This window comes from Syzygium oleosum, unplaced genomic scaffold (assembly GCF_021117445.2).
Source record: "Syzygium oleosum isolate NSW1041296 unplaced genomic scaffold, Sole_v2.1 Sole_v2.53, whole genome shotgun sequence".
Lineage (NCBI taxonomy): Eukaryota > Viridiplantae > Streptophyta > Magnoliopsida > Myrtales > Myrtaceae > Syzygium > Syzygium oleosum.
Genome location: NW_026607537.1, coordinates 134,320 through 143,400, shown reverse-complemented (window position 1 = coordinate 143,400; position 9,081 = coordinate 134,320). Strand labels below are relative to the sequence as shown.

At 38.8% G+C, this 9,081-nt stretch overlaps 1 pseudogene; it reads right to left on the bottom strand.

The window, feature by feature from the left end:
• Positions 1-4,484: 4,484 nt before the first annotated feature.
• Positions 4,485-8,660, bottom strand: LOC115691194 (caffeic acid 3-O-methyltransferase-like; annotated as a pseudogene).
• Positions 8,661-9,081: the final 421 nt, after the last annotated feature.

Sequence of the window (9,081 nt, the reverse complement as noted above, 5' to 3'; positions counted from 1 at the left end):
TAATATTCAACTTGATTGTCTTACTTCCACATTAAAATTTCAAGTTGTTTTAAAATTACCTATTCACCCCCCATTAGGTGATATTGCTAGCTACAACAGTTTGGTCACTAGAAGTGGCATGCTACATCGACCTAACTCATGTCTGTTCGCTAGCAATTAGGAGCCTGGCGGCCAAATCTACAATTTGGTTGCCAGAGCCACTCTTCTACCAACCAAACAATTTTTGGTCACTATAATTGCTTCTGGCGATCGAATTTTCGTTGATCACTAGGTTTTAGTTGTTATACACTATGTCTTTTTGTTATGACCAATATGGTAAGTGAGCGAGATTTTGCAATATCAAAATCTTGTTGTAGCGAGATCGGCAAATGTACATGTCATGAGGACATAAGGCCGTAGGTAAGTGGCCGTGCATCAGGACACTGGCGGCATCAAGCCCTCTAGAAATGTTAGGATAGATCTTACTAGGCCTTTCTTAACAAGCCCCACTCTGAATCGACGAAACCAAATCTCTCTAAATAATTTAAAAAAAGATATGAATAATCCGGGATCCTACTACTAATCGAGAGTCATCCATATTTAGACCGTCGTGTCGTAAAGTATATCTGCAATAAACAATGGGCATGATCCCTCGTTAATGAATTCAAAAAATCATAGCGATGAATAGATGTATAGCAAAATACATATACATTTACTAAGTTTATTAGTAGAATATAGAAGAAATTAGTGATTTACTAAATTATTGAGTGTTGGTATGCGCATTATAATTTTTATAATTTAATAACCATACTTTCGTCTTTGGTATATCATAAGGGCTAAAAGCCCAAAAAACCCCAAAACTAGTACACTCGTTCCACATTTATTCAAAACTAATTTTAATGACATAGAAAACCCAAAAATAGTATCCCAGTGCTACATTTACCCTAAATGAATTTTCGGGTCACAAAAAATTTCAAATTCTGAGGTAAATGTGGCATTGGTGTACCGGTTTTGAATTTTTTATGACACGATAATTAGTTTGGGGTAAATGTCGCGTGAACATACCGGTTTGGAGTATTCTATAACACAAAAAAATAATTTGGGGAAGATGTGGCACGTGTGTACCGGTTTGATATATTTTTTATGGTATTAATCCTATTCATTATAACCTTGGCAACTTACCAACATATGACTTGATAAGCAAGTTAGTGGTCATATTCTCTTACCACCAGTATTTCAAAATTATCATCACCTTCAGCAATCTACCATCGTGGAAATTTTCAGCTTTTTGGGCCACAAGAGCCAGAATTCTGCATGTACTCGTGGATAGGTATGCGTTGCATGTATTCGTTTGGCCCTTCTGCTGCCCTAACCGATAATTTTGTACGAAAGAGAATATCGAGAAAGAGGAGAAGAGGAAATAGTGAATGCAGTTGAAGGGTTAAGGTCATGACAGCGAGGAACTCAATAAAACAAGAATTACTTAAACAGAAAGAAAGGGGAAGCTCGACTCCATAATGTTAATTGGAGGAGGAAATGCAGATAGTGATTGGATGAGAAAATCATTGATGATGTGAGATATTTGCGTATGGGCTTCCTCCATTTATTACAAAAGGAAACTACTCAGCACTGGGTTTGAAGCCTATTTGCATAGGTTGGGGGCATTTTCTAACTAGCTGCCATCTATGGTTTCCTTTCATACTTGTACAATGAAGATCAACTGCACATTCACTTCCACAGTCACGTAATAAAAGTTGCTTGCCTGCCTACAGAGTAAGGGTGCGTTTGGATGAGCATTTGGGGAAAACTTTTGCATGAATGCAAATGACTTTAGATCAGAGGGTTTTCATGATATTCTACCAACTTTGATATCCAATCTGAAAAGTAAATTAATAAAGAGAGAAACCATATGAACTCGCTTTTTTTTTTTTGTTGGACGTAAGAGCTCACTTAAGGGCCTATGAATCAGGCAACCCATCTCAGGTGAGAGCCGTTGTGACCATTGGCGAGGGCCGCTGAGGTTGCATGACTCCAAACTACGCCACGCCGAGGTTGCGCACATGAGGCAAGGGCTGCCTGTAGGATAGGCAAAGGAAAGGAAAGTGACGGTGAGGATGAAATTGAAATTTAAATAGTTTAGCCAGGTCAAAATTAAAAAGAAAAGATTCATTAATCCGGCAAAATGAATGAAACAGTTCATTGACACGTGATGCCGCTAGGAGTGAGACTTGAGCTTGCCGCTGCTATGGTGCAATGCCAGTAGGATAGGCAAAGGAAAGTGACGGTGAGGATAAAATTGAAATTTAAATAGTTTAGCAAGTTCAAAATTAAAAAGAAAAAGATTCATTAATCCTTGAAATAGCATTCTAATATGTTGCTCAAAGCCAAAGCTGGGTGGGACTTGCATTGGGTCATGGGGAGTTCGAGTTTCCAAGTTACATGGGGAGTTCAAGTTTCTACTAAAAAGGAAAAATCAAACTCTTTATTTTTCAAATGAGACGGATTTTCAATCTTAATTTAGGCTGTGGATTTTCAATTTTTGTTTTCAAAGATTTCAAATCCTATCTTAGGTTACACCAAACATATGATAAGATATTTTTATGGTCTGGGGATATGTGGAGGATTTCAAATCCCTCTTTATCCTATTCTATCTTAATACGAATTCGGATGATCAAACGCAGCTTTATTCATTAACATTTCTATACAACTTATCAAATACGTAAGGAAAAAAAAAACCCTTTATTGTTGGATAAAACATCACCCGTTCAGTTTTATGAAATTATCAGCTGTTGGATCATGTTTGTGAAATTTTCTATCAACCACGTGTCAATCATCGTGGCTAATTAGTGGTACTGAGCAGCAAAGAGCTTTCAAACCCAAAACAAAAACGTCTTCCCCCTCAATGTAACGCGACGTCGCCACCGCTATTATTTGCCTTCGCTGCCACCAGCCATTGCCAATGCGCCTTCATCTCCACCTCCGCTACCGTCACCACCACCCCTACCAACACCTCGCTGCGTCTTGTCTACTTTGTAAACTTCTCTCTCTCTCTCTCTCTCTCCCCAGAAACCATCAAAGGCCTTTTCATGGCTTCAGCTCTTGCGAGCATAACCTTTGCTGTACAATTTGTCGCTTAGATCGAAAGGACGTTGAAGTCAGGAACAAAATTTCTTATAGAGAGAGATATGTGAGAGAAAGATGTTCGGGGTTGTGGTGCTATGGCTGCGAAAGCGATCGTTGGTGGCTCCATCGGTGGTTGTATGGTTGCGACTGGCCACGGCGAATGCCGTGGCAGCAAGTGATGACTGCAAGTGACGTGTCTGGAAGCAATGGTGATCAATGTCACGGTGGGGAGGAGGAAATTGAGCTTCTTTTCTAATTTTTTTTTACTGAAGATAAAACCCAAAATCTAACAACATATTATGTATGACTAATTTTTTTTTTTATCGAATGTGCAACATAGTTCAACAAAATGAAGCGAAATCGACACTCAAACTAATTTTCCACGTTTCAAGCCATGTAAGATTTTGAACGGTGACTCTGGATGGACTTTGACGGATGCTAAAATTCGTGTGGGTTAAACGTTGTGCTTGTGTAAGACGTTTGAAAAGTAAAGTTAAAATTGTTCTAGAGGTGAAAGGTTGCTTATGGGCTACTACTTTTTTTTTGTGGGTATTTAGTCCAATTAAAGATAATTAATAGATTTCTTTTTCTTATATGAAGGTGTTAGTGGTCTGCCCTAGGAATCAATCAAGGTTGATACTCTAATATTAGTTGTGGATTAGGTTGTGTTCGAAAATCGACATTCACTATACTTAGGTAGTCATAATGTCTTGCTAGATACCGCTTATGACTTGTGGGTCAAAAAGGGTTTTGAGCACATTGCTAATGTTTAGTGAACCTACAGGGTCGCACACAAAAGCCAATTGAGTTAATATTTTCTGTGTGCCGGGATCTACTTAAAATAAGAAGTAGATTTTAATTTATTCTCCTATTCAACTTATCTACGCGGTCGTGCGCGTTATGAGATAACGATTAAACGTACGATTGAAGGTGGACGATTTGGCGGGCCCAAATCGCTCAGCCCACTTCTTTTAATTCCGCTGGATAATGAGGCTGTATAAATAGATAGAGAATTGTTCTCTGTCTAGGGTTTTTCGACAGAGTATCGAAAAACAAAAGGCGATCAAGAAAAGAACTTCAAGATCTTTAGCTAGCACTTGGATCGTTGGAGAATTACGTTCGCGTGTGTGGATACCGGTAGAGACGCAACACTTGGGGCGCTAATCCAGACACAATCGCTTGTTAATTTACGTTCGATTCGCAAAAGGTATGTATCGAACTTCTGTCTCGGTTTCAATATACACATGGATCCTGTCTAGGGTTCTATATTCCGCTGCGTTGTTTTTCGTTGATGAATCCTACAGAAGGGTAATGACATTAATGATTTTTTGCCCGATATTTCGTATAAGAGGTGAGAATGGGACTTTTGAATTGTCCCCATATAAAAAGGAAAAATTAAAAGATTATATTATCATCAACACTAAATAGTTCCATATGAAGGCACACAAGGTTAAGGGGCCCGACTCAAGTCTGCAAAGCCGACACGAGCATACACAAACTTCCGAGGGAAGGGTGTAGGCACCCGTTGACAGTATAAAGGATGAAACCGGGCCATTTGCCTGTGATGAGAAGAGATCACATCCTTTTGTGTAACTCGGCCATCCAAATGTTGTAAGCTCGACACACAAGTTTCGGAGCATCGAAGCTGGATGCATGCGCTAGGACCTCGAATTCTCTCTCTGTCCGATCCTTTCCACCGGGAGTGATATTCAGCACGGCCATGTCCGCCAGGAAGGCGTTCCTCGTGACGATGTCTGTCTCGGGATACTCTGGAAGGACCGCATCCACGATCACCACCTTGCCCTTCTCTGGCAATGCCTCCCCGCAGTTTTTGAGTAGCTTCACGCATAACTTGTCATCTGCACCGTGAATTATCCACTACAAAACGATGGTATATGAGTAGTTATATTTTTAGCAAGTAGTTAACTATTCATTGCAACAGTGATGGATGAGTGATGTGTAAAGAAAGGTTACACGAGCCGTGGGATAATTGTCCAAAAAGTTAAAAATCTATTGTGCAACGGCCAATTTAATCTTACACCTTTCAATTGTGCCAATTTAGTCTTAAATATTTTGACAACTTAGTTTTAAATCTTTTGACAACTTGCCAACTTAGTTCTAAACCTTTTATTTGTGTCAATTTAGTTCTAAATCTTTTGAAGATTTGCCAATTTTATCCTCGATCTTTTGACGACTTGCCAATTATATTCCTTCCGTCCAATTTTTGTCAGAAATGGCTGGCGTCGACACCGGCCGGCCACTAGCCATCCTACGTGGCGCAATCGGCGATGACATGGTCAATTTTTGCATTTTATTTACATTTTATTTCCTTTTTTTCTCCTTTCTTTTTTTTTCCCATTTCTTTCCCTTTAGCCTAGCTATGGCCAGTACTTAGCCATGGCTGACGATCGACCTCAGGCAAGGCCTGTCGAGGGCTTCACGACCCTTGTCCAGGTCGCGAGGGTTGAGCCCTCGCCAGATCCGGCTATGCCAAAGCTATAATATTGATAATGTGAAGTTTTAGTAAATTAACTATGGTAATCACGAAATAAATGTCCCTTTTATCTATTCTTTAAAAAAAATAAAGGCAATTAGTGAAAAAGCATAATCGAGTGTTTAATGAAAAGCCGATCCCTCCAAATCGCCCCCGATTGCTTTTTTCCCACTCCGTCTCCTCTCCTCGTTGCCAAAAAAGGAAAAAAAAAATCAAGAATCTTATTACTTTTTTTTCCCGGTGAAGATAAACACGAGAACTCGAGGATGAACAGGCACTTCTCGGGCATAATGTTTTATGAAATTTCATACGAGTATAAGTCTCGCTGTCATATCTTTAGAACTCGATGTGCAACAAATTATTATCGTGAGGGCAATTCTTAAGGTTACCTTTTCTTTTCTAGTGATATAATATCGCGATAGTTATTTTGATAATCGGAATTATCTTAAATTAAATTTATTCGGTAAGTGTCATGCTAGGATTTATTCAAAAATAAAATAAAATTTGGGAGCAGCAAAGAAACTCACAATAAATTCTCTCTCATAATTGCTTCAGACATAAGACATCACAATAAATTCTCTCTCATTATTTTGCTAAAATAATAAATTCGGCCATGACACGTCAGTGATTTCCCGTCAAAATTGATCGAAATGATTAAATTGACAAATCGTCAAAAGTTTTAGGATTAAATTGGCAAATCTTCCAACGATTTAGAGCTAAATTGACACAAATGAAATGCTTATGACTAAATTAGCAAGTTGTCAAAATATTTAAGACTAAATAAGGACAATTGAGAGATTTAAGACTGAATTGGTTGCCGTACAATAAGTTTAGGACTTTTTGGACAATTTTCCCGAGCTGTGTAGGCATTATTAATCCGTTAGTTTTTCACTTTAGGTCCATAGCACACGACAATCCATAGAAATTATCATATTTTCATCCGAAGAACTCGACGTCTAATAAGAGAACTTTGAAGAATGGAGAAACCTTCGTGAGAATGACGTCCGCTTTAGGAATGTAGTTTGTCGTGTCCCCTGCCACATGTAGTATGCCTGTAATCAAAAGATTACAGAATCAATCCATCCTCAAAAGCCTCAGCTTTATCCAAAGAGTTCATTCTCTATCTCTCCACGAAAGCTGATTTTGTATATTACGAATCAAGTTCCATTTGCAACGATTCACTCGAATGATTGTAATGTTAAGAGTTAAAGGGTATGATATGATTAATTTAGCGACATAATCGAACTTTCCTTAATAAAGCCCATCCCTATGAAAGATATCTCTTAAAAAAGAAGATGGAGCAAAATGGGAAAAAGAAACAGACTTTACCAGGATAAGGAGGAGCCTCTCTGACCACGAGGTAGATCAACGTTGATGCCATGAATGCGGGGGTGCTTGGATAGTAAAATCCTAAGGCTTGCACCAACACCGCCACCTACATCGACCACGGTCTTGACATTGTCGAAGCCTCGATAAGATTCGATGATTTTACTCATGTACATGTTGGTCGGGCTTTGCATTGTGTTGTTGAATATCTCATTGAATCTCTTATCTTTGTTAGTGTACTCAAAGACATGCAGTCCATTAGCAAGTTTGAAGGTGTCTCCTCCTTCCATAATCTCTTCTTTTAAGCAGTGCCTGCAAGGAATGCACCGCATATCCAAAGGAATGGTTATAGAGCATGTGATGGTGGACATGGACAATTCAATACCGTTGGTTGTTTGTTTGTAAAACAAACAAAATAGTGCATTTTTCTTTGTCCCACATAGGAAAGTTTTGAAAAAGTGAGCCACTTTATAACTGTGAATATCTTCTTGCTCTTTAGAGTAAAGACAATGGGGTGTGTGCTAGTCCACACAATACCCGCGTGCGGGTGCGCGAATAATTGCGCCATTATTAGGTGCACTCAGCACTTTGCGCGGCCGCGGTTTAATTAGCACTAATCCCTTTATATTTTTATTTTATTTCGTAAGATTATCTTATTAATTTTTATTATTTGAAAGGTTGTTTTTTTTGTTTATTAAGTAATTTTCGAAATTATGAAAATTCGGAATTATATATATTTATTTATTTATTTTATTCCGAATTTTACATGTGTCTTTCCGAGACAACTTTTGGAGATTATACTTGTTCAGTTTTCAATCTTTTCCAAAGGGTTGCATCTATTCAGTTTGCAACTTCTTCCGAAGGAATATCTTTGTTAGCTTTGCAGCCTTTCGTGAAGAGTTGCCAATGTTCTTTAAGACCGATTTCTATATATGTCAGTTTTTGGCAAGAAAGAAAAGAGAGATCAATTTCTTCAAGTCTTCTTTCGAAAACTACAGTCATCATTTCTTTTGTTTCCTAGAGAGACCCTGGAGAAATACTAGAATTGCTATCTAGTATTCTCATTTTGAGACTTTGTTGTATCCTGGAGGATTTTTGCCGGTGACCATTAGCAATAATTGTGGGGCAAATAAATCGTTAAGGAAAGTGATATCACGCCTCAAAGTTCGACTTGATTGCTCTTTGATTCGAAGCCATTCATATTTACAACAAATACAGCATAAAGAAAGAAAGAAGCAAAAACCAGCCCGCAGTGACGATCTTGTCGGTAAGCATAAGCAGCAACGGGGCAGCAAAAGTCGCAGTGCCGTGGGCTCTGACGAAGTGCTTGCTTTTGGGTCCCAAAACCGTAGAGTCTCAGAGGGTTGCCTTCTGTGTCTTGGGCGAGAGTGCAAGAGACGATGGAATAGCTAACGAGTAGCCGGAGGATCCGGTCCAGAGTTTCGGGGGCTTGCGGGTTCTTTGCGGAGAGACAGGAGGCAATCTGAGCAGGCGAAAGCTGAGCCGTAGGCCCACACTCGGTCATTATTTCCAGGATCCCCAGTTCGATGGTGGCCTTCAAGACCAAGGGAAGTGCCATTAGGGCATTCATTTCCATGGCGAACAAGAAGTCTTCATCTTCAACGGGCGTGGTGATTGCTTGGCTCTCGCATCCACTTGTGCTTCTTATTGCTCTTTTTGGTATGCGTTTTGGCTCCGGCAGCTTGCTGGGGTTCTTGGCAGACCCATCCTTATCCATTCACTGTTTGTTTATTAAATCTATGGATTAATATCACGAAAAATCCTAAACTGATAAATTTGTCCAAACTAATTTTTTTGACAAAAAAAACCCCAAATTAGTATATTTGTGATAAATTTTCCCTCCGTTTGTTTTCGTTAAATCAGATTAATACCACGAAAAATCATAAACTGTTACACTTATGACAAACATAAGAGTAAAATCCCAAACCGGTAGACTTGTCAACTGTCACGTATCATTTAACTCAGTATTTTGATGGTAAAATCTAATGGAAATTAACTGAGAGTAAATTTGTAACATGTGTATCAGTTTGGGGTAAATTTGTCATAGGTGTACCAGTTTAAGATTTTTCGTAATATTCATACTAAATATGTTGGAAGTATTAAAACTTATCACAAAAGTACAATTGAGTCTTAAGACT